This window comes from Cryptotermes secundus, unplaced genomic scaffold (genome assembly GCF_002891405.2).
Source record: "Cryptotermes secundus unplaced genomic scaffold, Csec_1.0 scaffold279, whole genome shotgun sequence".
NCBI classification, from domain to species: Eukaryota; Metazoa; Arthropoda; class Insecta; order Blattodea; family Kalotermitidae; genus Cryptotermes; species Cryptotermes secundus.
Window position 1 is genome coordinate 490,079 of NW_019726227.1, and position 9,257 is coordinate 499,335.

Consider the following 9,257-nt stretch of genomic DNA (forward strand, 5'->3'; position numbering starts at 1 on the left):
CCCCCCCCCCCCAGGACAATCAGACTCATTGAAACAAGAATGGGGCCGTGTGATTTCACAGAAAATATTGCGGCGAAAACAAAAAACAGTGGCGCTGAAGCGTCCGAGGCCTATGTAAACACACGACGAGAGAAATGATTCAATGTTTCGGGGTTCCATTTTTATTTTATTGGACCCTGGAATCAGTCTGGAAGCTTTCACGTGAGGTCTGCATCCGATGGACGTGGAGTTCGAACCTGACTAGAGAATTGTCATGAAAACGGCTCATCTGGAATATACAAGTGCTGAATCGGAAGTCACCTGGCGCACATAGCCGATCGTAAAGTCTTTCGCAACTTCGGCCGTAACATTATGTGCGAATTGCATTCATCACAGAGTTCCTCGTCGTGTAATTTTCTAAACTTCTCACTTAATTCAAGGATCCGACAGCTCTGACTACGAAGACTGCTGTCTAATGAGATTGACGCTGTTGTCTGATTCAAGTTCAACGACGTTTCGGAGGAACGTATAATCCACCTTCTTCATGGTTGAAGAATAAGCCTATGCAGAGCCTCCGCTGCGTGCTTCTTGCTTGAGTGGATTACCCTTCAAACCTGAAGCTGGAGGCAGTAAGTTCCTTCGAAACGTAATAATCTTCTACCAGGCTACGCAACATCATATCCCAAATGACAGTGTTTTTCATTTCGGAACCAGGCAAAACAACAGGTAAAATGTATGAAAAATCTTCGTCATGGAAATTGAGGCTCTCACCACGGTCATATGACGACTGCGTTGTTTTGCGACATGACGCCGTGTACTTTTCTAGGCATGTACAAATATATACGGCGTTACATCCCAGAAGCCAGCAGCGACTGTGCAGGCAGGCTGACATTGCAAACAGTTTGAAGTTGTCAATATTCAACTTAATACTTTCGGTAGATACCGCATTTGACTGCGATCCGTTCCTCTATACGGAAGTTTCTGCTCCAGAACTAATGGCCAGCATCACTGGAAAGCGCACAGAATTGAACACGGAAGCAAGGAAACTGTATACGATTTTTGCGATGTTTGGCATTTCTATGCTGAAAGACATGGGCAACCCTAAATGGCGATATGAGACTCGCTGACTGCTCTCCAATTGCGCGCAACGGACGTCCTGGCGTCGCCGTCCTCTTTCCGAACAACTGGCAGCTACCGACGCGAAAAATCTAACTACACGTTACGGAACAAGCATCGATTTTCAGTGCCATGTTTTCTCTGCAGTTCGCGCTCTAAAGCGCAGCACACGTTTACGTGACTCGGTATACCCCCGACAAGTCGCCTTGGATCACTTTCTGATGCCGAACCTAATAAATGACATCTCCTGTCATGGAGGACTGGGTTTCAGAAGCTGATAGTTGTTAGTTGGTCAAGGCATTTCCCACTTGTTATGAAACCATCATCACTGGAGCCCATCATGAGCCAGCTGAATCCAGCCCCCACACTCGCACCGTTTTTTTTTTTGCTTTAGATCTTCCTGACTGTTCTCCTTCCATAGTATTTTCTTATTAAAACATCGTACGCATATGTTCTTAGCCATGTGTGCTACATGGCCGGCCCATCTCATTTTCCTGTTATAAGAAGAAGAGTTTAAATTCTGTAGCTGCCCCTTGCGAAATTTTTGCCCAGGTTCCTTTTCCTATTTTGGTCAAAATATTTTCCTCAATGTCCTGTTCTCAGGCAGTTTCCAATTTTTAGCTCCAGTTTTCCCGCTAGCCCGAGAGAAACCATCTGCGTACAGAATGGGCGAACCTGCAGCTCTGTTGAGTTTCCAGGCGGCAGAGATGAAGAGGAAGGGAAGGCGTCACGCAGATTGTTCCAGTTGTAATGAGGTTCCGTTTGTTGCAATGTAACGCCATGCAGGGACTTAGTCGTTGGACTGGATGGGGCAGTACCCCAGAAAACATAAATCTTCACAGTCAGCGCTGTGAAGGGCTCACATCCAATTATTTCGTTTTTTTACTACTGTCTCCACGATCCTGAATTTTGCAATATGTCCGGAAATAAAGTTTGTTCTGCATTCCGGGACGAGGTCACGTCTATTAGTTCGTCTCAATATTGGTTACTTAGGACAGGAAGTGGGAATTGATGTTCTCGGAAGTGATTATAGTCTACGGAGAAATGATAACACAACTGAGGGCCGAAATTCCGAATTTCGTTGCCAGTTTAGACGGTAACAGCACGAAATAAGAAATGTCACGAAATCAGGTAGCAACATCTTACAACACGAAAATTAATTCCGACAGAAAATCAAAGACAAACATGTACAGCATGGATCATGAAATTTACAATGCCAGATTCTATATTGCTGTACCTTGGTTCGAAAACCGTTGATTACAAAGAATACTGACTTCCGAGATGTGACGGCTTGTAGCCTGGTAGGGGTTCGCCCACGTTTTCAGATTAGAAGAGAGCCGATCAAGAACCCGGCAACAAATAACCAGCAAGCGAAGGGGAAACCTGCGCTAGATCAGACAGAGGTCGCTGTAGACAGAACTCCTCACCGTCTTTGTTACTGAATATCGTCTTGTGATCATGAAGGGGGGCACGCAAGGAGAGCTCCAGCAGCAAAGGGGGCCCGTACCCCCACTCTATAGTCCAAACGGCCGGAAATAATTGCAACAGACCGACTCTGATTACAGCTCCGTGTGGTCCCTACACGGCGTCGCGTTTCCACATTCCTACAAACAGCGCCGTGCCGCTTTGCTACTCCGTTTTCTGCCATGTATGTTCGGGGCGGGGGGTCTTTCCGGCGTCGTCACTACCCATAGAGACTGCATCGGGTCGAGGGGTAGGATAATAGATGAATAGGCAAGGATTTGGAAGGAAGCGATCGTGACCCAAACCTGGAATCTGTATTGACGGACTGAAGAAAATCACGAAAAATCTCAGTCAATCAGCCCTGGCAGGATCACGTTCAGCTGATGGAAACAAACGACAGAGTGACGACTGAGTAAAGGGGGTTACTGAACTTGCCAGCACAGAGGGGCAATTTTATTTGCAGTGATGACATAACCTGTTTGTCCTCACACCCCTATAAATTGGTCGACGTGCACTAAACCTTTTGACACAGAGAAAGAACAGAAGAAGAGTAGGTGAAAAGGCAAAATAATGGGAAAATTTGTGTTACGTGCTCAACCAATCTCATCGCCATTCATCTGTTCTTATTAGTATTCAGTGAAGGGTAAAGATCACACAGCTCCGGATGTAGCACACCCCCTTTCACGTCCACAAACCCTGAGCACCCCGTTCTTTCTTTGATCGCTCTCAGCTATCCTTCTTGTAATTTTCTGCAGTACTTACATTAATAGAATTTATTGCACGCATGTGTAGAACACGAAGTAGAGGGACGGAGCAGGTTAGCATAGCGATAACGTTCTAGACTTGTGCTTGGTTCGATTCTCTGTCAGCGAACCATCTATCCTCACTCAGGGTCTTTGGTGGGTCATCTTAATGAGTCCTGACAAATCTCGGGATAGTATAAGGCCGCTTCCTTCCGGAACCCTTTCAATATGTCGTTTATAAATCATCGTAGTCCCCATATGTGCCGGGGGCGTCGCTATGGCAACGCCGTAACAATCGGAATTGGCCCGGGGTGACGCCCAGGCGCCTGGGAACGTCACACAACGCTGCCCGGGTCAGAGGTCAGCCTGTCCCTGCTTCAGCGCGGCAAATATCGTGCAAAAGTTCGGAGAGACGAAAATTAATTTAATTCGGCCCAGTTGTGGATTCCGCTGTCACCCCCAATTCACCAATTCGGTAAACTTGACAGAACTTAGGGCCATGGGTGGGGATTAAACCAATAAAGTCAAATAGGCCTGGGAATGTTAATATAAATTTGTTTCTGTCCTTAAATAAAAATCACTTCATAAAGATGCATGGGGAGTGGAGGTGCAGCTCCACGCATTTTTAACCTCGACACTAGATGAAGGGTAGTGGTCAGCTTCACGTCCCGACCGCTTTGTTTCCGGGTAATAAGCCCCCGGTTCCTCAGCTGTCTACTGTGTAAGCTAAACATTATAGAGTGAACTGTCTCGGCTCCACAGTATGGGCCTGCAGCACAGAAAATCTAGTTCAGATGAGCTTTGAGAAATCCAATGCGAAGTTTCCTGTACAAAACAGACTCCAGAGTAATCGATTATAATCGAGATAAGCTGACTTAAGTGAAGTGTCACGTGCGTAACCGATTCTGTTACATACGTAATTTCGGCCTCGGAATTAAGCCAGCTTGTACGTTAAAGTTGTTCCAACATTTCGGTATAGAATACAGTTGCCATCTTCAGGTGAAAGGAAGGTGAACGAGGATGTGGCCCAACGAATATGTCTCACTGTGGAAATAGTGGTGGGGTATTGGTGCTCTCTCACTTTCGCTTTCTTTCTGATTTTCCCTGAAAATTGCAACTGTAATGAAAGCCGAAACGTTAGAACAACCTTCCAACAGATACAAGCAGTGACTGTGCTGGTGTTTGGCTGGCATACCGGACATTTCAATGATAAGGTCGAAAGGGACATTTCCGGATCGTACCACAGGCTCCAGGCGTCTTGGCCAGCCGAAATAGCGCCGCCAGGCGGGAATCGCGCAAACACATATTTCGAGATATCTCGCTTTCCTCATTCCGGGTACAAAGAGTGTCTGGTCGCTACTGCAGGCTCCAGCGAGCATACAGATCCACGTAGGCTGAGAAACTGCCGCGACCGCACAGAAATTTATCTCCAGATTTTTACACGGATTTACACGTTTTCAGCCGAAAGAGTGGCTCCTGGAATGTGGTCTCTCTGTCTGTATACCGCCTTGTTTGTGGCGGTCCGGGACTTTATCGCGAAAGCCTCAGAGTCTTTGACTGAATTCCAGTACTTCACGGAGACATCTCCGTAAACAAAATTGCATAGACGCGCGAAATGTCGATTTCGTCGAAACCGGCTTTATCGGTCGGATGGATTTTATTTTAATTCCTATTCAGCAAACACAGATGGGGTACCGAGCAACAATCGACTTCATTCTCGAGGTACCATAATCGAGGAAGTCTATCCAGTGTTTTCGCAGCGATATTTAGCCTTACCAGGAATAAAATAAATAATTTTCCTGGGAAGTAAAGTGCAGCCGTCGCGTAAGGCTGACAACCTTACCGCCATCTGTGAGCCGATTGTCTAGATAATGTGGGACCCTCTACGTCTCACAACCATATGGGCCTTCACGGCCTGTTACAGGGATAGGTTTACTTTTACTTTTTTTACTTTACTTTCCTAAAGTAGGTTTATGCAGTCACCTTGCAGTCTGTGTGCCTATATGTGTATCCCCCTTTTTGTTGCTAGGCAACGGATCGGTAAAAACGTTCCCGCGACAACGAAGAATTTTTAGAGGCGTTTTTTTTCGGTGCGCTTGTTGTATCAGAGGAAAGTAGGCAATTAGTTCTTCTCAGAATTTCTTGATAAATTCTTTGACAGCACTAGGAACCAAGGGTTCTGCTGCATGTACAGAATAAACCGAGTACTCACGGAACCTAGTAGCAACGGAGTCTACAATCGCGTGTTTACTGTGCCGTAACCTAGCAACGTACAGTTTCTTTCAGTTGTGATGTCACATCGTGTTAAAGCAGGAGGCAGCACTGTGCTTTGAAGGGATAGATGCCTGCAAACTTTTGAGTGCGATATTTTGTCGGAGTTCAGTACCTTATTGGTAGATGCTTCTTGATCATGCTGTGCCTCACGACAACCTAATTCGTCATTTCCGCAGAAGCAGCAGTAACTTGCTCAACAAAAGAATGCAATATTTTGCCCAATAAGGGGCAATATTCCCGCAGAGAGAGAACTAGAGGCAACAGAGAACCAGCCCACCCCTTTCACACAGATCAAACTAACTGAAACTTACAAAAACAGCTCGATGCAGCAGAGCCATTCTTCAGCAGCTGGTAGTTGGTCGCTGCATCAACCGTTTCCCCGCCCTTTAGTGAACACAAGAGCGTCGTCGTTGCATTCACAGGGCCTTACATTCAACTTGTTGAAAAAATGCAGTAATCTGCGGTGTGACGCCGTTTAATTTAGTAGATATGTTACAATGCTCCATACAAACCTGACGCCTCCATCTTCAGGGTTCAAGAACACAACAAATGTCGGTAAGAATCTACCAGTCTGCACGGTGCCATGTCTCAGAACACAGTAATCTTCACGAAGAATTTAACCGTCTGGGATTTAACTCCGGGTAGTCCGTTGAAAGTCATCGACGTTACGGAAGAACATGTCGCCTCCATCTTCAGGGTCGAATAATAAGCCGAACAAGAAGTCAGCGTGAAATCAAGTGGCAAGTACATAAATCGGCTTGCCGAAATTTCGGTTTCATGGGAAAGAGAAGACAGAAATTCAGTGCCAGATTGAACTGGGTCTCCCACAGAAGCGAGGAAGCCAAGAGGATAACGCGCTTGCGGGGAGAAGTTGGGGTGTGGGCAGGGAAATCCTACGGAGCAATCTTCGTGTTAGCAAACATTATCTGCATTATCTGCGGAAAACCTAAATACAGATCGAACTTGTCAACATTTTTCTGTTTATTTTCAAACGGACACTTCCCAACTGAAGCATTAAGTAGTCCTGCATGCACTTAAAGAACTTTTCGTTTTTCTCCTCACGCCTCGCCTTTTTCTGAGTCACGTATCTCCCGTATTTAAAGATGACAAGTTGGCATTATCGAAAATATCAAGAAATTCTGGGAAGAACTAAACGCTTATTTTTTTTCGATACAAGGGCCTAACAGTTATTAGTTAGTTATTTAGAGAGGGTGGGTTTCCCCATGCACCGCGACCAGTTTGATCTATTGTGCTTCCCTCTATGATATTCTACCAGTCTCTATACCCTACAGATAAATGGTGCGTACCATCAGTCCCGCCGAGCAAGCGAGTTCGGCCACTTCCTTAGCGGTGTCTATAATGCTTGCCCCATCTATCAGAGGCCTTAGAGACTATTGTTGGGCGGGAAACGTCCTCGAATTTGGCTCAGTGATCCCCTTTGGGGATATGAGGTTCTTTTACGTGCCGTAAAGTTACGACACGGTACACACAGCTTAAAGTCCCTCCTGGATGACTTATTCCCTGAATTTTTCCGCCCTTAAAAATTCGACGACCTCCGCCGGGTATTTGAACCCGCGTACTACGAGTAATGAGGTGGGAACGTTACCTCTAGACTACGGAGGCCGCTAGGGCCTAATAGAAAATGACACCTCCAACAATTCTTCGTTATCGCGGGAACGTGTTTAGTGAACCGTTGCCTAACAATGTAGGAAGGATATGCATACAGACACACAGACTGATGGGAGGGAATTATGAAATATTCTACTGAGTTTGGCTCAGCTGCCATGATATACATACAGAATTTCATAAAGATTGGTTCAGGCATTCAAAAGTTCACATCGGAGTACACATACATACACACACAGTCATCAAGGAATGTCTGGGCACATTACGTCCCCACTACAAGGCCCAACCGGTTAATGCTGTTCAGGGAAACAGTCGCTGTTTATTGTGAGAACCATACGGAACATATAAATATATTCTGCGGACAAAATACGCAGCTTCTGAACTGTACAGAAGGTGGTACATATAGTTACCACTGTACTTGGATCGCTTTTTCGAAATTTAAAGACGCGAGATTTGCAACAGAACCGCCTGTAGGCAGACAACACGCACGGCAGTAGTGCAGGAGAAGTTGCCTAACATTACGGCGAATCTGTTTGCTGTTAAAGAACTAAGAGCAGCGGAAGTCATGCAGTTCCGTCGGAGTGACCTGATTGGTGCGGTGTTAGCAAGTCGAACCGGGCAGCGGAAAGCGTGTCTTTAAGAGCGTACAGTCGCTCAGCTGATCGCGAGGGTCTCCATGCGTGGAACCCACCCATCCATTAGCGACTTCAAGCAATGCACCCCTCTGTCCTTTAACATTTGCCTGTATGAAGCGACCGGTCTCCTATCTTGAGCGCCTGCAACTAATGCTGGCTCCTAAGTGTGTGAGGCCGCGTAATATTAGTGGATAGAAACCTTTTGAAGGAACGTTCCGGTTCCATGCTCAGGGTGAGAGTGTAGAGAAGATGCAGTAAGGTTTATACACACTTAGCAAAGAAACTTCGATAAGCCTGTATATATAATATTACTACATCTTCATTTCATTATGTTCGGCCCTGAAGATGGAGGCACCGTCTTCATCCAATACACTGGTAGCCACCTGTAACCCATAGTGTCACCATGTAAGCACACTACCGTGAAAACTTGGGAATTATATGCTTTGTAACGTTTTGTCGTCTGATGGCTCCGGTTTGTTCTGCCTTCTCAGCTAAGGGTTGAGGCCCCAGACGCCGCAGAAGGGGCCTTATACACCTCACAGTCGCAACCTTTATTAGGGGTGAGCTGCGGTGTGAACCTTAAGGGAACAGCAGACTGCGGGAGGCCGAGGAAAACATTTGGGTGTGGGGGGGATAATGGAGACAACTGCATAATGAGGATCTTCATAACACTCGCGGTGAGTGGAGTAAACTGGCCATGTGCCTATGTAATAGTTACGGACCGAAAGGTTGAATTTGGGAAAAATTACTCTCACACTCGGATCCCGAAAATCTGGATAGGCCTCAGCACCAGTCCGGGCACAATGGTCCCAAAGAGGCCACTCAGGAGATGTAGGCACACAGCAGGCCGGCGCCTTAGGTCCAATTTGCTTAACTCTTCAAAGGCCAAAGTCAAAGTCAAAATTCTGTCAAGGCCGAAGGGCAGTCGGCCAGCCTGTCTTGGTGTCAAGCTTCACCTGGCGCCCAAAACCAGATTTTTGTTGCACTCAGACTGTTGAGGGTTTGTTGATGTGTGGTGTCCTCTCTGAAGAGAGGATGGGTCTGTTGGTTACAATTCCTGTTGGCCCTTGCCAGCGCAGTCATTCTCCGATCCGAGTCACGCGGGACTCATCTCAGATTGGAGACTACCCCAACCTAGACGACCAGGTCATCATATTTATATTCCCAGGAACACGGTGGTCAAGTTATAGACCCAGGCATTGGGGTCCTTCTTCGTCGCCTTCCACGATTCGCAAGGCTACGGTGGAGGTACTCGAACCCGCCTCCTCACGGGGAGTAACATCAAAGGCCGAATTTCTTCTAAATAATATATAACAATTCAGTTCGTACCGCAAAGGAAACACATTACGTCTCCACTACAAAGCCCAACCGGTTAATGCTCTTTAGGGAAACAGTCGCTGTTTATTGTGAGAACCATACG

The 9,257-nt window shown here is 46.4% G+C and overlaps 1 protein-coding gene across 1 annotated transcript in view; it reads right to left on the reverse strand.

The window, feature by feature from the left end:
* The window catches only part of LOC111864006 (COMM domain-containing protein 4), a 71,781-nt gene that overhangs the window by 33,695 nt on the left and 28,829 nt on the right, over window positions 1-9,257 (reverse strand). The window lies entirely within an intron of this gene.